Below are 21,839 nucleotides of genomic sequence, written 5' to 3'. Positions count from 1 at the left end.
GTTCGAACAATGCCTATATTACAGACTTTGAGGACGGATTCTAGGTGGATCAGTGCCTGATCATTATATTAATTTATATTTTCGGAATCGGTACAACACTAGCTTTCGATCAAGACCAGATTCAATAATTTATGCGCTCGGGAAGACCGCTTTTGGACTGCCAGAAATCCTACAGTCGCTTACGCAAAACAATTCTCCACTCCAGCCTCAGCGAAGCGGAACGGAGCTGCAAAATCGGTCGTTGCCGTTCCATGTTTAATTTCTATAATATAATAGTAGCCTACATCGTATTACTCTATTGTTACGCCATAAAACGAAGGTGGTTAAAGTAGGAGATGGAGATAGACTAGATTGGATCAGTGCTTATCAATCGGGTGTATCTCGCAACCGAAGGTGTTCCATGCTTTTTTAAAGGGGTAATCACTCTAATGGGGTGTGACAATAAAGGTGTTCATCCTTTGCTTCAAAAGCGCTTGGAGCATTTCAGACCCAATGACGGATCTCAAACTATTCCATTATAGATAACTAGCCTCCGTATGTTAGTTATCCTGTCTATAGTTTTATTTTCCAGAAGGCATTGTGTGCCAAGACAAAAAACCTGAATAGTGTTTTGGCCACAATGGTGAAAACTGTTAATATGATTTTTGTCTCATCAACTGAATCAGTTACGCCAGATATTACTAGAAGCAGAGAATCAATATGGCGATGTCATGTAGGCCTATATCTGTCATGTTCGCTCATTGAGTCGAGCAGCAATGCTTACACGAGTGTATGAACAGAGAAATGCAATAGCAACTTTCCTCGAAAATACAAATATCGCTGACTCATAATCTTGTAATCGAAAATGGCTATATCATCTTGCTTTCCTGGTACATTTAACGTCACATCTGAACAAATTGAACTTGCAACTTCAGGGGGAAAACAACTATATATATGAGATGTTGAGGCGCATTCAAAACAAATCTGTGACTCTGGAAATGTCAACAGTACAAAGAAAATTATGCTCACTTTCCTATACTGGAGGAGAGAAAACCTAGTACAAACACTACACATGTAACTGTGATACGAAATTTATCTACTGAATGACACCCGCTTTTCCGACATTCCTTCTCTACAAAATGAATTCTGACTATACGGCCGTAAACCAAACTTTACGCTGATTGGTCGAGAGACAATGGTCATGGATACGACGCAGCAACGGAGGACGCTGCATTTACTTCAACATATAGTCGGCACTACGATGTATTCCTATAGCCGTGTAGACTGTATAAAAACGGCAAGATTGCAGTTAAATGTTTATTTCTTCATCAATAATGAAATTAGGAAAGGAAATAAAATATTTAATAACATATACTGAAATATAATGCCGAAATACTACTGTGTTTATGAATGTAGTGCCACCAATGGCAATGAACTGGGGAAGAACAGATTTTTCCATTCATTTCCTTCCAACGCCAAGGTCAGGAAGGCTTGGGAATGCAGAGTAAGAAGGCAGGATTTCAAGCCTACTTCCACAAGCTTCATTTATTCCTCATCGCCGACCTCACTGCAGTTGCACTGACTTAAAAAGCCCAGAAATCACAGTGAGGCGAGCTACAAGTCGGCAGCTAAAGAGCCGATGAATCGCGAGCCGATGCATGAGAGAGTGGAAAGAATGTCAGAGACAAGAATAAATGCATTGGTCAGTTCGAATACTGTCATGTCGTGGAGCACAAAGCCTTAAACAGGCTAAAAGCACCACTGCTGTGTACAATAATAATAATAATAATTTGCTCCTACCGATTTTGCAAGGAAGATTTTGCTGCTAGTGCATTATAGATATACCAATACAGTCACGTCTAAAGAGAGGTGCGATTCCCAGTCGCAATCTCCGTGGTGAAGCAGAAGATTATGCGCATTGCAAAGAGGCGTACCCTGAACTCCATGCCGTGTCAACTGTCTTCCTGCAATGTTGTGGATGCTGCACATGCAAATCTTACATTGTCATCTGGTGATCCTGATCTAGAATCGCCATCGTGTAGCCTTGAAATGAAATCTTCAAATCCATCACCGGAATCTTAGGGTGAGAAGCCAACGAAGTCAGTCATATGCAGATTAGCTACCTAAGCCCACAGAACATCAGAACAGAGAGGATGTGCAGAATGGGGTAAATACATAGGGCTCTTCGACTCACAAGTAGCAATTTTGGTAGGGTTTTGGACTGCTTTGAGGGGAACAAGACAGCAATATTGTGGGGGTTATTGCACGAAGAAAGCGCCATTCAAGACTTACTAAGCATCACGCATGTGAATGTAGCAAAGATTGGTCATGGTCATGTTCTTTTTCCATATGGATATCTGGGTGCTTCACATGATAGAGTGATTCTAGCTGAGTAGACCTCATCTGCACTGGTGTGCTTGAAGTATCGTAACAGCACATGCAATGAGTTCATGAAATTTGAACTTGGGCAGAAATCACAGGAAAGGAGTTTTTATTTGACTGCTGCTAGATAATTACAAGTAAATCACTCTTATTGGCATCAAATTCAGGCCCAAATGTATGCCACAAATAGTCCTGCCTTCTTATACTCTGCCTTTCCAAGCCTTTCTGTCCTTTGCGTTGGAAGAAAATGAATGGAAAGATCTGTTCTTCCCCGGTTCATTGCCATTGGTGGCACTGCATTCATAAACATAGTCGTATTTCGGCATTATATTTCAGTATATGTTATTAAATATTTTATTTCCTTTCCTAATTTCATTATTGATGAAGAAATAAACATTTAACTGTAATCTTGTCGTTTTTATACAGTCTACACGGCTATAAGAATACATCGTAGTGCCGACTATATGTTGAAGTAAGTGCAGCGTCCTCCGTTGCTGCGTCGTATCCATGGCCATTTTCTCTCGACCAATCAGCGTAAAGTTTGGTTTACGGCCGTATTCAGTACTCTGTTTAATGTGGACGCCAATACCGTTGCCTGAAAATTTCAAAGGGGCCTTTCTGAAATGCGATGCAGTTGAATTGAATGACAAATTTCATACAAAGAGCATATCGCTGCATGACTTTGACAAAGCGTACGTTCTTGAAATTGGTCTTTATCCCAGCTTGACCAGCAATGCAAAATAAATTGCATCGATTTTTGGAAGCACGTAGGCATGTGAACAATAGTTTTGAACAATGAAATTCACGAAGAGCAAGCTAAGATCACGTATTTCGGACGTCCAATTTGAATATAGGGTCTGATTCTTGTTTCATCTGACTTGTTACCAGAAGTGGAAAACCTTTCACAAAGCAAGCTGCGTCAATTGTCACAATTATTCTGTGTCGTTGAAGTGTGAATACATGTGTCTTCAGATTGGTATGATTGAGATTGCAGCAATGTAGGATAATATACCGAAGTGAGCGTAAAATATAGTACTAAGAAAAATCTGGACGCCAAAAGGCAGTACACCCGAAATCTGGCCCGCGACTAGCAAAAGGTTGCCGACCCCTGGTTTAGAACAAAGGTCGCCAACTCAAAACGGGTCGCGGGCCACTTTTCAAAATTTGTAGAGGCCGCGGGCCGCATGACTTCAATATTGAGATAAAAATAGGCAACGGAGTTTAACAACCACGTTTTGATAACTTTACGTCAGTCTCTGGGCGACGAGCATGGTTTCCACAAAAGAAATAAAAACTTATTGAAGAAATACAAATACAACAAAAATGATGATCATCACTTTCATTCTATTTTGAACTACGAGCTGCGCAAGATACCTGGCAGCTCTCTTCGGAAACTAAAGCAGATATGGCCAACCTTTTTGATATTCACGTCCGCATTTCGATTAGTAGCCTATAAGGCCGCAATCCAGTGCATAGTCCTAATGAACCAGCTGAAGGCCAATCACATACGTTAAATTGTTCATGTCCATTGGCGGTAAACTCCGAAATAATCTATTTACTCATATCGGCTTAGTATGCGAAGCGAAATCGTGAGTGGTCTGTTATGAACAATTCAATAGAACCATTAGGATCTGTTCTATAGTCGCGCGAAGCGCGAAAATATTTTCACGTTTTTGAGTGAATTTAGTCTTTAATATTAGTATAGGTTCGCATATTAATATCAAATATCTATCCTTTCTCGGCTAATGTGATAAGATTCACCGGTAGAGTTGATGAAGGGGATATCTTCGAAAATTTAGGGAAAGTTATTAATGATGGTCTGATTCTTTGGGAGGGCCAATTGTTTTTGAAACCCTTTATTGCATGCTGTTAGTTCCTGACATCCCATCTGGATTGTCGGTATAGTGAAAAGATATTGCATTCCCCTAAACGTAGGCCTGCCAGAAACAAATTTCCTTCGTAATGAGGGGAACACGATTACAAATTGGTATTTCTTTATGTGGCGCATCATTTTCCTCTGCTCAGTGCATCTGCACTGGGAGCTCAGAATACAAAGGACACACTACTATACTAAAATCAAATATCAACTCGCATTGAACCGCGCCTAGCGCGAAGAAAAGTTTAGGAATAATTCAAACCTCTCATTAAATAGGGAGTGAATTCGTAAATCCAATTTGTATATTGACGACCGGCAATACATCCCACTCGACATAAGTGTCGACGGCCGCATACTTATCCTTCTACTGCCTCAGATTGGCCACCTCTGGACTAAAGAATCGATTTTTGGGTTAGCTGAACACAGTACTTCCTGGGAAACTATCTCCACGTAAAGCTTAATGGTCTTTCGGGTTGCCGAAAGTCGTTTTCTAAGCGTCTCGGTCTTAGCAGTGGTGGGCCGTAAAGGCAATATGCCCATTCATATCAGCAAATAATCACACCATGGAATGACATTACCATTGCCCAAGCCTTATCAGCTAGTGGGGAATAGTGATATTGGGCACAGGCGAATAGCTTAATACTTTGAACAACAACAACAATATATTTTAACCGAAATAAATTTCATCATTTTAAAATGATTTACTAAGCGTTCTTCCGAGCTTCCAAATCAGGTCGCGGGCCGCAAAATATGACCTCTCGAGCCGCGTGTTGGTGACCCCTGGTTTAGAACATAAAATACTGTTTTGAACAATTTTGGTCATCTTCATCGTAATCTTCTTTCGCCGAAAAGTCCAAAAGATCCATGGGGCAATTCTCCTTACTACTTGATCTGTATTGTTGAACATGTCACCGGTTTATAGTTGTTGTGACGTTAACAGTTGGAAACGGCCTTGCAGCTAGAGATGAGATATTGCAATAAAATACATGTGTTTTTCAAATTGTTTTTATATGTAGTCATATAAAGGCCACATGCTTCTCCCTTTTGCTTTGCACAACCTGTCTATCATGTTCATGGTACTCATGTATTGGTTGCACGGCTGACATTGGCTTGTTTTGGATCGTACATGGAAGAAGCCTCGCTTCCAAACATGCCCCCATTCTTATGATGCATCTTTTTGACATTCCTCCACACGGCAGCATTTGAATATACTCTCTTCTATTGAGAGAGGAAAGACATACCGGCAGCAGATAGTCAGAGGTGTGTATATCGTAGTACATCAGCTGTACACATCAGGGCTGTGGAGTCGGAGTCGGTGGATTTGGAGTCGGAGTTTGGCTAATCTTCGCTTGATGGAGTCGTAGTCGGAGTCGTGGAAAAAATACTGACTGTAATCGGAATCGGAGTTTGTGAAAATGACCTTGACTCCGACTCCAACTTCTTCATTATGAAAACAATTGCTTTCGAAGGATTTGCAATAGGAATTCTATGTACCACCAATCACTGTTATTATATAGTATATCGATACAGATCAATCAGGGGCAGCCAACCCGTGGCCCGCAGGCCAAATGTGGCCCGCAAGAAGGCTATGTGTGGCCTGCGAGGTAATTCTCGAAATTAGTTATAACATCAGCTAAAATCGCAAGGCCCGCAAAAATTTGATTAGCCTGACCGCGAAATTTGATGATGATTAAAGCATCAGTTCCGACGCATTGGCGTAACCAGAGGCCAGTCACATTTATCGCAGATCTTCGTACATTCCCATAAAGTAGAATATTTCGTAGCAGATATATTTGACTATAAATTTTCCTTGGCACTTCGCATGATTTAGAGTCATTTGATCTCTTGCATTTAGCACCGGCGATATCGCTACGCCTAAACGCCGAATAATTCTGTCCTTGCCGGTACAGAGGTGACCCCCAATATATGTAAGTAATATATTTATTGATAAAATTCATCCATTAACTTTGAAAAAAATTCGCGCGCCGCCCTCTTGAAGGTAGTGTACACGCTTGCCAGGAATATTTCTTCAGTCGTTAATAATAATTAATTGTGAATTGTTTCTACGTGGCTTTGATTGTCTATTCCCAGGCGCAGAAGTCTATCTAATTATCAGATACGCTGACGCAAAACTGTTGCAATTCAACTGTTGTTGTTGTTGTTGTTGTTGTTGTTGCTGCTAGTATTGTACATATGGTGTTCGGCTACTATGGGCTTCTACACCAGGTCTCAAGAGTCTGACAAATCCATTAGCGTCACAACTGTCTGCCGGTGAGGATAACGAATTCAGCCACTGGTAGTAAAATCCGGGGGTCTGATAACAGTTTTGTGGGCTGAAACGGTATGCCTATAGATTCGCCGCTGTCGTCTTCAAGTGATCGCGGTGGGTCGAGTAGCGTTCGCAATCAATTAAGAAGTGTTCGACCGTCTCGTCGATATCGCACGTATCGCATCAACCCTTCTCGTGACATCCGATTCTGAGAAGGTGCCAGTGGAGTCTACAGTGGCCCGTCTGCAATCTCATCAGAATTGATGAGATTGTTCGTGAGGATATGCTGCAGCTTGGCATGATTGTTTGCGAAGCGAATATCTCGCGATATTGCGAATAATCATCTGATTCCTTGAATTCATCATTCCATCTTTCCTCACAGAGTTCGGCGATTTGTGATCTTACTTCCTTGATTGACAGCGAGATTTGTTCGATCTCACGAGCTGGGGTCGGGCCCGCTGCACTTCTGGCTAGCTAATCAGCCTGCTCGTTTCGACCCACTCCTCTGTACCCATGAATCCATATTATATGCGTAGTTATGTTGCATCGTGACAGATTTCTGCAAGACAGAATAATTTGGGTGATTAAAGAATTCTCATACTGACGATTGGCTATGACCCACTGGTACTTAAACTGTCTGAAAAAATAGCTATTTTACTTTGTGAGCGAAGATTGTTGTCAGCCCATAAGAGACCCTTCAATATTCCGACAAGCTCCGCAGTAAATACGGACACTTGTTGTGGGAGTGCGACATTAAAAGAGTACTTATCACTCTCGACAAAGAATCCTGCGCCACATCCGTGGTCGTTTTTAGAGCCGTCCCTGTAGATCCTTGTGTGGTTGCAATGTTTTTCATTAATGTACTGGTTACAAGTTAGTTCAATAGCAATAGGTTGGTGTCGATTGACAATTAGTGAATACAAACTGTCGTCCACACATATATTAATATCATCTCACGGGGGATTAGGCGGGGATTGTATGCGATGAACATGTAGTTCATCCAGCCACTGAAGGCTACTCATCATGTTGAATGTGATGAATCGCTGAGAGTCCGGAAAAATTTCATGCCATGATTGAATTATCAAGTTGCGGCAGGGGCAATTCAACTGTCTGACACTCCAACGTTGAGCGTCCAATAAACGTACTATCAAACGTGGCGAGTACCAAGCCCGATTCACAGTTAAGCGTCATCACAAATATCCCACTTAAATGTTCAAGAGGCGCTTTATATACGCAGACGAGGTGGAATAATGAAAACTGATTACTAATAGTTAAATTACTACAACAGTTGTATTGATTGAGGAAAATATTGAATTGACAATCGTAATTAATCTCTACAACAAGTAGACCAGGGCCGGCCAACCCGTGGCCCGCGGGCCACATGTGGCCCGCGAGAAGGTTTTGAGTGGCCCGCGAGGTAATTTCCGAAATTTCGAATGTTATCAAAAATGGATTGCACAGATTGTGAACTTGTGAGGCCAACCAAAAATTTGATTAGTCTGGCCGCAACACTTGAGATGTGATGACTAAAATATCAGTCCCGACGCATTGGTAAAGTTTTGTCACATATTGGTAAATCTTCGTACACTACAATAAAGCAGAATAATTTGCGATATATTTATCAAAAGTAAAAATTTCTGCACGCTGCGCGCAACATGTTGTCACTCGATTTCTTGATTTTAATATTGTTGCCCCTTTGTGAAAATGAAAGAACGCCTATGTATCAGATTGAATCTACCTATATTCGCGATTACGAGACAGAGTGTCGTTCAACATATGCGACTTTGCTGCATTTGCACTCGCAGAAAGACCGTCGACTATGAAACCTAGGCACAAAATGATTGACGCATGTCGGTCGAAACTTTCGATATCGATATGTCCAGACGCCGATTACCTAGTCCTTGCAAACTGAGCCCAGCGATATACAGCAGGCCCGCAATATAGTCAGGTGACAATATTATTGACCTGTGAACTTCAAAAAATTTTCGCGCTTCGCGCGGCTAGTGGCCCGCGCAACAGTTCGTCAAGCGAATGTGACCCTTTGGCTGAAAAGGTTGGCCAGCCCTGAAGTAGACAATACCCCAATCAGACGGATTTGATCTTTATGATACAATAAGTAACAAATCAAGAATAAAGATAGATTCCGTACGCCTGATTGATTTTTTTACATCAGATATCGATGCATTCCTAACATATATTTCGTTGAAGGAAATAACTGATGGCTGTGCTGACTACTCTTAATTAACTTACTTGCTACATGTAGTGTCTTTCGTTCTTGCTGTTGTGTGAATGCAGGCAAAACTGCCAGCAAAGAATCACCAATGATTTTGAAAATTTAAATTCTTCGCAAGCAAAGTCATTTCAAATTTCCAATTACAAGTCAGTCTCGAGTCACCAAATATATTCATTTTGTGGCGTTTGTACATGTCAGGTTTCTGTCGTTTGAATTAGTTTGCGGATGATGATGACTGATGAGGATAAATATGCATTATGGATAGACCTTGTCAAACAGTTTTTCGATGTCACATTCTGAACTATTATAACGAAATGAGTCATGGAATAAAAATTTAAGTCACTTCATGAGGCTGAATTTATGTATATATAGGACAGATAATGTTGGGCATGCAGAAGAAAATTGTTACCAATGAATGTCGCTGATATAGCTGAGAAAAGACCAAGTTTCTGAAAGAACATTGATAGTGGAATATTTGTGACTTAGAGGTTATATGCTGTCCGGTTTCATTAATGATACTGGCCTTCAGTTTCAATTAAAATCCAACTATATTTTTCTGGAATACCCATGGACAAAACTATAGATAGCTAACCTACGAATAGATACGCAACTGCTGTCGTCACGCTTGCTTGCCCAGGGAAATTCACTGCTGGTGAATTTAAAAGAAATATAATTGCTAATCCTGTAACTAGCGACCCGAACGCTCAAATGAAATTGGTCGTATTCGAAAGGACGCAAGCGTCATTGTTATGGTCACCGTGCTGCGTCAATGCGATTGATCAGAACAATGCCGCTTTTCAAACTTGGACGGCTATTTCGGGGTAGTTCCATTGTCCTGACCCGACTTTAATGTATATTTTCGGAATCGGCGCGACAGTAGCTTTCGAATTAGATCAACTTCAACTATTTGTAGCCCGTGGGTCGCCAGCTATAGGATTAGCAATTATGTTGCATTCAGATTGCTTAGCCTTAAATACCTCTGAGCAAGCAAGCGTGACAAAGCGTGTTGCGTATCTATCCCTAGGTTAGTTATCTATAACAAAACAGTCGTTCATTAGTATGTACTATTCATTTGCAATCCCAGATATGGCAGCCCACGGTACAGTGCTCAAGATGGACTCAGGTATAAGTGTCGCTCATAGATGTTCAACTGCGAAGAGACACAACAAGCTCCTCATAAACGATACTTATTTAACAAGTTTATGCATGTTTGTCAAGATTTTTAAATGTTAGGCAAAGTCATTTTCACGGCCGTTAAGGTCAGGCCAAAAATGGTTTAAGCTGCGTGCCTCTGCTGACGGATTTAACTCTATGTAAGGGGTGTCAAAGTCAAATTGCGTCGCGGGCCGGATTTGAACCTTGAGATCGTTCGTGAGCCGGGCCAGTCCAATGATTCCACCATATTAACCACGACCTTGTTATATTCACTTGATTAGGGTTTTATTCGAGCAATACCTCTATTCGCGAAAATGGAATTGGTGAAAATACGATGATTGGCAGTCAAGAAGCGCTGAAACAGTGACGCTATCCACGATAAAGACTAGGACTATGGTCCCTCTTGTTTCAGTCGTAGTCTGGTATTAGCCCTGCATATGCGACGCAAGGAAAACAAGAGTTATAACAGTAAGCGGACATTGGAATATGGCTATGTGTCGGACGCGACACAACAGTACGATCACTGATACTTGAATATTATTTTGTGTAACTGTTATATACTTCACGTAATCTGCATATGACGGCTCCGGGTCGGTTTCTTTGCCTCTGAGAATTACTCAGAGGTGGTCAATAACGAAGTACTTCTAATTTCTGAAGAACTTGAAGTAGATTTTGCCTACACGCACTACCTATTAAGTAGTTATGATGTCAGACTACGTCTACTGGACAGTTTTCAGTTATTTAGGCAAAGATAGGCATAGAATACCTACCTACTTACTTACTTACTTACTTGTGAACCACCGCTACTACTTCTACTTGAGTAGAAATTCTGGCGGTACCTCTACTTCTACTTGAGTAGCCCGCAAAAAATGAATGTTCTGGAAACGTCAAATATGTACATTTTATGCGACCTTAAATGATATAGTTTCAGCTTTAAATCACGTTAAAGATAATTTGGTATTTCGAGCATGCAGACTTCATTGCACTTAGCGACAATGCTGTGTTTCGATCAAGACTTCATTTACTCTAACGTACGTAGCTTTGCACGACATCAGTTCATTTCAACCTTCGTGATAGTACGCACTTGTGCGGATGAAAAAAAATGCGGTGCTGATGATTAAAGATGAAAATTAGGAAGGGTGCGGATGAAAATCCTAAATAATTGTTACTTTTTTGACGTGAAATCATTCAAATAAACCTACACTGTAAAAAATAAAAACCTCGATTTACCGCGAAATGTTTGGAAGCACGGTAGCCAGACATTTCGTGGTAATTCAACATTACCGTTAGTCAATGTAAATTGAACTTACATTCGTCCGGTAATCTCACTTTACACGCCAGACTGTAATGTTACAGTCACCTCCGGTATATCCAATCTACATTTATCCTGTATATTTGCCACTCAGACTGTAATTTTACCGCCTACCTACATACATGCTGTCTGTGTAAATCAGGATTACATATCAGCTTGTAAATTTACGTACAACCGATACCTATCGCAAAACAACCTGATGCTAAAATATCGCAAAAGCTTCTTCACAGCCCCAAAACGAGATTGGAACAAACTGTATATTCATTCATGATTCACGATGAGAAGATTATCGATGGAAAAGTATTGCTGCTGGAGGTCTAATTCTTCTTTAGGAGACATGCAGTAACACGAGTGGTCTCCCACCATCGGCCAAACTTCCAATTGTTTCTCTTTCTCGTCCTCATCCCTTCTGTGTAGAGTATCTTGCAGCTCCACTAAAAAGAATTCATGCGTAAGTCGCTATAATAAGCAAAGTTCCTAACCTAGACATGACATTATAAAGACTACTAAGACAAAGAGGGTAACAAAAATATAACAATTTTTGAAGTCCCGGTACTGATACATTGTGTGGTGACGGCTCCGCCTTTTACATGATATAGTAGAGATTCATGACCTACTTCACCATGCACTTTATTGCATGCTGTTATTTCTTGACCCCCGATCAGGATTGTCCAGCGTATCGGTAGTGGAAATATATTGAAATCGCCCAAATGTACCATAAAAAATTCTTTCGTGAGGAGCACACGATTCTAATTCCTGGTCAGATTTAGAAGGGCGCTACTATATTAAAATCGAAAAATTAAGTTATGTTGAATTGCGTGGAGCTCGAAGAAAATTTCAAGAATAATTAAAATCTCTAAAAAAATTGGGAGTGAATTAGTAATTTCAATTTGCATGTCGACGGATGCTAACACATACTAATTGAATTAGGTGTTGGCGGCCGCACAAATTCCCATCTACGGCAGCAGGTTGCCCATCCCTGATCTTATGTCTTACGCCATTGAATCCGTATTCCAGTCTTTAACATTTTTGACAAATTTCCCCAAACTTGTTTGAAAATAGCAAAAAAACATTGGACAGGACATCAATTTGTTTCAAGGTAGGTTGCACTGAGACTAACCCTAATGCTGGTAGTGTCTACAGAGAACAAGGCGTCGTTCTGTACTGCCATGCCCAATTTGATCAGTTTTGAAATTGAATTGAATCAAATTGTGTTGATATAGGGTAGCTTAATTGAGGGCGAAACCGAGCAACCTATATTGCATCGAAGTCTATCTTACGCAGTGCAGTTCGCCAGCTATTAACAACAGCTATCCAGCGCAAAGAGCTTTAGGCTACTGCCAAAGCTATGAAGTAATGAATGACTTACACGTGGGAATTCCTCTAAATCTTCAAAGAATATCACAAATTTGCTTAAATGAAGTTGAGCGCGACTGCTGGAGTTTGAATTTGGCGAGCTTTCTTGAATACGAAATAAGTTTCATCTTCAACAATCGTCTTCTGAAAATGGTTGTGAAACACATGTTTAGTCAGAATTCATACAGACTTTGTCAATTTCTCGCGTTCCCCAGGTTGAGAACCACTGATCTTATGTATTGAAGCAAAAGGTTCCTCATTTGAGGTGGCATGCGTACCAAACAAATCTAGCAGTGGATGGAAACATGTCTATGCTATGGCTCAAAATGACATGAACATACCAACAGTTTCAACTACTCCGCGGCAGAGTATGTGGTGTCCCAGGTCAGTATATAGGTCGACTAACATCCCAAAATAGAACAGAGAATGCGGCGAATGAAATATTTCAATCATGAAATCAAAGTCATCCCGGTGGTGTGCACAGTCGTAGATATTCAAGGTAACGAATACTATGTAGCACTGTACCTTTTACGATGCGTATCCCAATCAGCATTCAACGATCGTGTCCACTTTCTTCAAGCACAAGCTTCGCTCCACCCTTTGCTCAAATCTCTATAATGGCCAGACGACCAGGGTTGCCAGACATCTTCTGCGAAAAAGGGCCAAACAGCGCCGGAAAAGGGGCCAAATTGGCCAATAAAAGGGCCAAATTGTTCAATAACGTCAATAACGCTGCAGCATTACCCATAGACACCTGGAATTCCAGTTTTATATTGTTGATACTGTTGTAGGACACCAAATCCACTACCTGCAACTACACTGGATCCAACTACAATAACTTCTTCATTATTTCAAGCCTTTTCCGACTGAATATAAAATCGTAAAATAAAACTTTTTGTGCTATAATATGAGAGTGATTAAATTTTATGACTTTTAATTAAACATCGAGAGAATAGTTTCTTTACATTTGAAACTTATCCAACTTATCTACCGAATTTTTAGGTTTCACACCAAAAAACTCTAAGGTTATGTTGATTTTTTTTCTTTGAAATTTTTATCAATCATTAAGTACTATAAGGGTGCTCGTCTACAGACTTTTTCTGCTACATAGCTTCCAGCCATGTTCGCTGCTTTTTCGTCCACCTGTTCACAAATCTGTATTTACAATTCCAACACAGTCTACATTCTACAAAAACAAATCCAAATCTTCTACAGTGTTTCCACTCGAATCTTTGACATTGGCATAAACATTGTCAGCCCAATTTGCGAGACAGATTTATTTTAATAGTTAGTTTGACGGTATGTCTCAACTGTTTCCAAAAAGGGCCAAAAATTGAAAATAAAGGGCCAAGGGGCCAAATTATTATTTTGGGGCCAACTGTCTCTAAAAAGGGCCAAATTTCACGAATTTGGCCCCGAAAGGGCCAATCTGGCAACCCTGCAGACGACGATACGCCACTCTAACGATTTCAAAATAAGTGGTATTCATCCGCTGACATGCCACCAATAATATTTACTGGCCACTGCGTTATAATGTTTGATTTAAGTCGTTTTTTTACAGAAACATTTATCATTACATCTAGTCCCTTTCTTTCCCATCTAATTGCGTATAAATTGATATTTATTCCATGTGATGTCACTACTTACCGTATTGACGTAACCAGACGCTGCTTGTGATGTCACAGTGATGCATTGGTTGTTTACTACGAATCTCAGAAAAATCAGTAACGCGTAACGGTAACCTAATGTAAGCTATTACCAAGCCCCGAACTACTGCCATCTCCGGCTAAGCAAATTTGCGTTGTCACCATGTTACAGTTGCATTGTGGGGAATAGGCTGGATGACTTAGTACAGGCGCTTATGGAAAAACGTCCAGTTTTAAAATATATTTGATTCGTATTGGGTTTGTAGTATTTTATACGAATGGAGCTTTGAATGAGTAATCATCGTAACATTCAGGATTTGTTTCAGCCCAATATCTCGTGTTTATATCTGTGTTATCTGTGTATTTTGACATGTCGAAGACATCTCGTTTTGGTGGTAGTGTTTGTTGCGCCTATGGGTGCAGAAAAAGATATCCACGGAGTCATATATGAGAAGTAATAGCGATGGTAGTAGCGATGAAGAGTCTTTGGTAAAGCGTCGGCATCCAAGAACATTTCACCGGTGAGTGAATGGCAGAATATGCAGGGCAGCAAGACTATCTTTGAAGAATCAGTTTCTATTTTTAATATCTCCTGACCATCACATTCAATCAATGTCCAGATAAGCCACAGCATTAATGAATAGGCATTTTGACCGGCCCGCAGAGAGTTTCTGCCGTCAAGGTAAAATCCTAATCTAAAAGTATAGACAAATTTTATGCGCCAAAGAATGGATCCAAGTTTGCCAACCTGAGAAAGACTGTCATGAAACCATTTGTTCTGTTCGGGTTTACATATATATTTACGAGCAAACATTTTCGACCATGAACAATTAAACATTAACAAGACAAGGCCGCATACCAATATAACTGGTGATATAAATTTCAGGGTTTGAGCAACGAAACACTCCTTGTTCATCAAAAAACCAGCCTTGTCGATAGGGCATCCGCAATAAGAATGCGCCAAATCTGATAGCCGAGCTTTAGGAGCAGGTAGGCTATATCATTGTCCAATTTATGACGGGTGTCAGCCAAAAATATTCGGGTTCATTTCAATATGAATATACTATTCAATTGTATATTAAAGTTCTGTACCTTCAAGACGCTGTTCAAATAGTGGTTATGTATATCACAGGATAAAATGGATTTCGTGGCGAGGTTTCAATCCCTACATTGGGACAAATTACGAAAATAATCCGGAAATTTTCATTTCAATCAACTGTTCACTAATTTGATGAGACTGACAACTTCAAATCGAGAAGGTTTCGCAGACAGTACGAAGTCACCCTGATTGACGTTACTATCTCCATATTTTTATTTTTTCCACAAACCGCAACAAAACGTCTCTAATCAGCAATATGTTTGTATCAACAGTTCAATGGAAAATTGGCAATGAAAATGAATTTCCACACTACGATAGTTCATGCCAGACGATTATTACGATGATATGAGTCATGAGGTTTTAGCAGTTGTTGTGGAAACTGCCTCATGCTTTCCCAAATAAAATAAAAAAATAAAAAATTGGAATATCAACCATACTAAAAATTTAGAGGTCTCGCGGACCCCCTGAAATTGTTTCGCGGACCCCCGGTTGAGAACCGCTGCACTAGACAGTGACTATATATTTATGAAGTTTTAGTTCCAATTACTATACCTTTATTTTAGCCCTAGTTAACATAAAATTCACAAATTTCAGGCTTCGAACAACCGACGAGTGAGACCTTCTGCAGTTCCAGATAAGAAACGGCATTATGAAGCACAAACCGCTGAACCTGAAGTAGTTCTTCACGACCACAGCTAATGTGCGCACACGTCTCCTCGAAAAGTCGTTCAACAGCAACGCCGTAGGGTGGCAGAAATTAAAAAGAGGTTGGTTGCAGCCAGAATGAGAACATACCGTCTGCAAAAAAAAGTGAAAACTCTGGATGAGGTCATTGCATCTCTTAAAGGTCAACTGCATCTTCAAAATGACTTTGCCTTATTTCGTACATTATGTGGTTAGGAATATGAATAAAATAATGAAAATTGAAAATACCTTATAGTTTTCAAGTAATTTAAATCATAAATCGAAAAGCTGAAAAACGGATATGAAATCATTCAGCTATGAAATGACGTCATGTGAGTTACACAGCAAAAGTCCTGGTAAGGTAAACAGATAGCTATTCCTGTTGGGATTGATTTTGATACTGGATTTGATTGTGAATATGGAAGGTATGAAGAAGATGAGGCACGGAGGTACATCTTGTGTCGCGTATGGTTGCTCGAATACGCGATATTCGGTACCCAAAGTGTCTTTTCATCGCTGTCCAAACCCTATTGCTGAAGAGGATTATGAAGACTGTGTGAGAGTGATATCCAATCCCTGTCAAGAGATGATAGCTTTCACCCAGCAGAGTTAGATGGCGAGTCAGAGTGAGTGCTTGAACAGTGTAATCATATTTATACCAAGTCTTCACCAAGATATTGATTTGCAGGCATTCAGATTCAGAGGAATGTCTAGAGAATAGCAAGACCCAGTTTGTGATTGTGGGCAGAAATAAGCTGATGAGCATTTCTCAACATTGTCCAATGTGTCAATCAGAGTCGGACGTGCAAGAGTCTGGTTTGGTGCATGGCTGTTCTACAAGAAGAACAGCTGAAAGTTGTGGCATCAAAGCATATCAAAGAAACCCATCCAGAAATGAAACATACATTTGACACCTGGCATCTTGCAAAAGGTGAGACTGGCTATCTATTCTAAACAGTCACTATTTTCCATTCACGCATGATACAATCCACCAGGTTTCCGCAAGAAGCTGTTGGCACTATCAAATCGAGCTGACTGCAGAATAATTCGGCACTGGATCAAAGCTATTACGAGTCAAGTTTATTTTTGCGCACGCCGTGGTGATGGAGAGACCCAGATTTGTCATTGGAAATCTGGCGAGCAGTTGCTAATCATATTGTAAATGTTCATCAGCAACCAGCAGTTTACTTCGTGCGAACATACAGAACTGCTGGAACCAAGGTTATGGTTTCATCAAGGTAAGATGATTTACTGGTAGTGTAGATGCCGTTACATCCTATAAAGATGAAATTGACTACTTGACTGTATCAAAAAGAAACAAACTGCTCCATTCAGCATATATACATGATACATATAGGCCTAAATTTAAGTTGAATGAATAGCATCTTTGATTGTGTTGTTTACCATTATGACAATCCATTTTCAGATTCATTGGCATATGAAAGGATTTTCGATGTTCTCTACTCCACGTGAATGGAACATGACATACGCCATCTATCGCCGAATGGAAACACTGCTGGAAGATTCAATGCCCTCCTCAATCATTTCTGCCCAAAGTTATATAACTACAACCATAACAGTCAAAAAGTGAGGTAGGTGCCTTGCAGTGTCTCGGCTATTCAAAACAACCTATATCAGATTTTGGCATAATTACTAGCCTCATCAATTATGCATTTTTTGTAGGATGCAGTTGGCAATTCTGCATTTCAATGAAAATTGCTCGAAAACTCGGAAAATGCCGAAAGAAGGAGCACCGCGGTACTGTGTCAAATACCCGAAGTACAAAAATGGGAATGTACGGTCCACAAGATACTTTTAAATTCAACATTAGGTAACTGCCGTTGATCTGACTGCATCATAAGATTTCGTCATATTGGTCTGGATTACTGCAATGAGCTTGTCGAAGAAGTTCAAGCACTCATCAGAACTGGACCAGAAACTGTTGAGTTGAACGATTGTGCTGAGACCGTTCCACCTCCTCTGACTAGCAGCATAATCAAAATTAGCAGAGAGGAAGCTATTGCCTGACATAAAACCCGATATGCTTTTCTGCCTGACACAGTAGTTATTTTGGTCGATTAGTTGTATGCGTTTATTATTTGTAATACAACTGTACATTCACAATGTGGCGTTACTGAACTGGAATCCTTTGTAAGAATTTGACGTAAGTTTTGTTCGGACAGCAGTAACAACGCATGCAGGCAGGATTTTCCGCTGGTTTTTGTGACAGAATTCCCATACCCAGCGAACACAATTTCTGTAGGCAGTATGTTTCAACTTCCTGAAAAGTGAAAATAAGTGTATTAGTGCGAGATAAGTATTTGGCAACAGAATCAGAGACTCATCCCATTCATGCATCGAACTCGGTGTTATTATTCTGTGGCCATATTCCTGTTGATATCCATAGTAGGACATCTCCAATACGTCAACGTCCAGACACACTGAATTGAATCCTGGCAATTCTGTGATACACTTTTGTTCTGTCAGTAACTCTCGGAACCTCCTTACAGCACAAACTTATCAAGATACATGACTGAAACGAGCTATTACACTACAGACTATATATACAACTGTATTTCATGTAGTCTCGACGAGTGGCTTGCGCTGAGCAAGCTAGGCTGATGACCCATCATATGAAGCTGCAACTGCAAGGGGTTCCACTGACGTGGGATCGAACGCATCAACACCTGAACCAATCCGGCATTTGAACGGTAATTTTGTAAGTACGTGCAAAAATGATACTTACATTCGACATCCGAGTACTCGGGCTCAGTTTCAATATCACTTGGCAAATCCGTTACAATGGAAATCTCGGCTATAACTGACTAGAATAAAAACTGCGAGAACACAAACACCCCCTGCGACCGGTGTTGATAATATGTGTCACTCACTTGACGTCACAATGCACATTCTGCTTTTTCTGTAAACATGCCAATATTGGAACTTTCAGTCAAAATTACGGCAATTTCCGATTGAGTTGAAACACGGAAAGTCTGTAATTTCGTTATGAAAAAAAATTCTGAACATGATTCCGCAAAGTTGTCATGAAGATGCAGTTGACCTTTAAGAAGAACAATTTGATAAGCGATTCGTGTGTCACAAAAATTCAGTAGTCTACCAAGTGAGCTCTTGCAACGTATGAAGCTACAAGCTGGTGGAAGAGGAGTCAAATACTCAACTGCAATCATTTGCAATGACGCTTCAGTATTATTCCACTAAGGCATACAATTTTGTGCCCCGCAGTGGGGTGGCCTTCAATGTGACTGTGCCTCTGCTGCGTAAGAAGAGAAGAAATTCCATTAAATTGGAACTAAGATCAGAATCGGTTCGTTTATTATACCTCGTTCGCAGATATTAAGCCCTAACTTATCCCACATTTGACTTTCAGATCACCGTTAATTACGCCGAAGGCGACGTAAAGTCGATCACAATTAATTAATTTCTGTTTTTATTTTTTTATGTTGTTATTTTAATAGAAAAATTCGTTTCTCATAACCCAAGCTGGTGTTTCTGAAAACGAAAGTTCAGCATTTTGGTACGAGACAGTACAGCGCGGTATTTCGTGTGACGAGGCAGTACAGCGCGTGTGACCACAGAAATGGTTGATCTAAAGCCAGGTTCGAGTGCTTCATCTAGTAGGTAGGCAAGTATCGTGGGCAGAAAAACTGAGTTGAAATGTTCACATCTCCAGTTAGTTTTGAATCTAATCTAATTTCTGGTTTCGTGTAAGTGCAAAACGAGTCAGGCTTCATGTACACACGTATATGGGTAGCTATAGGTGTAATTATGATCAAATACATGTACGCCATTTATATTGTATCTTGTGCCGTATTGATTCGATAAAATTAATATTTATTATGAACTCCCACAGTGCACAGATTGCTGTAACCAACATAGCCTCAATTTCACTGTGAATTGGGCAATTCTAGCTACATCTGAGTAAGGACCCATGCATTTCTTGTTTCTCTCATTCAATGAACTCATTCAGTCACTTCTACAGAAATTACTACCCCATCGCTACACATAGCAGACATATTTTAACTTTCTCTTTTTTGGATTTATTTAAATACGCTGAACCAATAAATACGTAGAATAACCACAATGACATTCAATTGATTTCAGCAGTGCCTTTTGATATGTCCCATGATGCTGAATTTTCTCCATCAGCAATATTCACAGCCACCACGTAGCTGGCAGTTACAGCATTCACATCAGCTCCATTGCAGTATGAAGATTTTGAATCCAGGATAGGTAATTCTGAGGCACGCTCCGATAATAACTTCAAGCTGGCAATCGTAGATGCTTTTACTTCCTATAGATACATATATCTGAAAGATAACTGAACTGGCATTATACATCTTTTGACAGCTTGGTTATTTCTGTACACGTAAAATATGCTGGATACAACGAGTAAAGCAATCTACATCAGGAATATAACCACAAAAAAATACATACGATGACACATAGACAACCTTATTTTACCACGAACAATCGAAACCACTTATATCTTCGACATGTCGAAATACACGGATAACACAGATATAAACACGAGATATTGGGCTGAAACAAATCCTGAATGTTACGATGATTATTCATTCAAAGCTCCATTCGTATAAAATACTACAAACCCAATACGAATCAAATACATTTTAAAACTGGACGTTTTTCCATAAGCTCCTGTACTAAATCGTCCAGCCTATTCCCCACAATGCAACTGTTTCTAGTGACAACGTAAATATCGCGAGTAGCGCACTCCAGTGTTTATATAGCTCAGTGGCTATTACAGGTCGCGGTCGCCTTGTTCGCCATTAACAACTGGTCAACTTAGCATGCGGCGCTGATATTTCTAGTTTCCCGAACAATATTATACATCCTAAACTGATATTCCAACTCATCAGTCCTATCCGTGACAACGAATGTAACCAGCGAGACCGGCCGATAGCCACAGCCTTATAATATAATATAGTGGCTATATCTACGATTGTCAGTTGTTTCCTTTACCCTACTATGTACTATACTGAAATTGGTACTAGGGCCAACAATTTCCGTATGACAGACCCCAGTCTCGCGAACGAGGTTGAATCAGGTCAAATCACCACGAGAATGATATCAGTAACATTCAGTTCCACGTATACATTGGCTGCAGAGATTTTCAAGCTAATCAATTTTGCCAATAGCCTGGTAAACTTCAGAAACGAGTAACTGTCTGTAATTTTGCGAAGAAATTCTGGTAACTTGACTTTAGAGCTAACTTGAGGTAATATTACATATCAAAATGTAAAATTACAAGCTACGCACAGTTATTGGCAGCTACCGGTAATTCGTTGCAAAATTTACGGAGATTTCCCAGTAAATCTACCAGATTTTTTACAGTGTAATAGGAAATTCAAGAGCATCGGCTCTTTATTTTTTAATTGCGAAAAAATTGTAAAAAAATGTTTGACAACATTTTCACCACAAATCTTAACCTTTATAATAGCTTTGTCTCACAATAGCCGAAGTGAATTAATATTTGCGGCAGCCCGTCGGAGCCTGCGACAAATGAGAGAAATGACGCAAAATTGATTTTCTGCTTTCTTTCATCGAATTTTCGTGCGAACGATTCGATTAGCACGTGACACGAAGATTGGGTTTACATGCTCACATTTGCAAGTCACTGTAACGCAAATGTTTCCCTCTTCAATAGTTAACAAAGTAGGATCGACCATTTCTAACCAGAGTTGATCAAAGTAGTCAAGTAAGCTACTCAAGTAGAAGTAGAAGTAGCGACGAAAAAATCTACTCAAGTACTAGTAGAAGTACTTCTTCCATAAGCAAATTAAAACTACTTGAAGTAGAAGTAGAATTG

At 40.0% G+C, this 21,839-nt stretch overlaps 3 long non-coding RNA genes across 5 annotated transcripts in view; 1 reads left to right on the top strand and 2 right to left on the bottom strand.

The window, feature by feature from the left end:
• LOC145457024 (uncharacterized) overlaps positions 1 to 13,211 on the bottom strand; it is a 193,845-nt gene extending 180,634 nt beyond the window's left edge. The window contains exons 1-3 of one of the 2 annotated variants that reach the window (XR_013920759.1): positions 13,088 to 13,211; positions 12,576 to 12,706; positions 11,093 to 11,640 (exon numbers count right to left, since the gene is read on the bottom strand). This is a non-coding gene — a long non-coding RNA (uncharacterized LOC145457024). Of the gene's footprint in view, positions 1 to 11,092; positions 11,641 to 12,575; positions 12,707 to 13,087 lie in introns of those variants that run through there. The other variant, XR_013920758.1, reaches the window with a different exon arrangement.
• The window catches only part of LOC145457025 (uncharacterized), a 335,179-nt gene extending 317,064 nt beyond the window's left edge, over positions 1 to 18,115 (top strand). Inside the window, exons 2-7 of one of the 2 annotated variants that reach the window (XR_013920761.1) lie at positions 13,196 to 14,729; positions 15,902 to 16,617; positions 16,680 to 16,922; positions 16,987 to 17,229; positions 17,418 to 17,583; positions 17,675 to 18,115. This is a non-coding gene — a long non-coding RNA (uncharacterized LOC145457025). Of the gene's footprint in view, positions 1 to 13,195; positions 14,730 to 15,901; positions 16,923 to 16,986; positions 17,230 to 17,417; positions 17,584 to 17,674 lie in introns of both variants that reach the window. The other variant, XR_013920760.1, reaches the window with a different exon arrangement.
• Positions 18,057 to 19,055, bottom strand: LOC145457027 (uncharacterized). Its single transcript, XR_013920763.1, has 2 exons — positions 18,738 to 19,055; positions 18,057 to 18,678 (listed from the first exon to the last, which is right to left on the bottom strand). It is a non-coding gene; the product is annotated as an uncharacterized LOC145457027 (long non-coding RNA).
• Between the last annotated feature and the right edge of the window lie 2,784 nt (positions 19,056 to 21,839).

The sequence above is a fragment of the Botryllus schlosseri genome, chromosome 15, assembly GCF_051294905.1.
Source record: "Botryllus schlosseri isolate E-star chromosome 15, Bs_hap1, whole genome shotgun sequence".
Taxonomy (NCBI): Eukaryota; Metazoa; Chordata; class Ascidiacea; order Stolidobranchia; family Styelidae; genus Botryllus; species Botryllus schlosseri.
The sequence above is the reverse complement of the archived record's forward strand: the minus strand, read 5'-3'. Positions and strand labels throughout refer to the sequence as shown.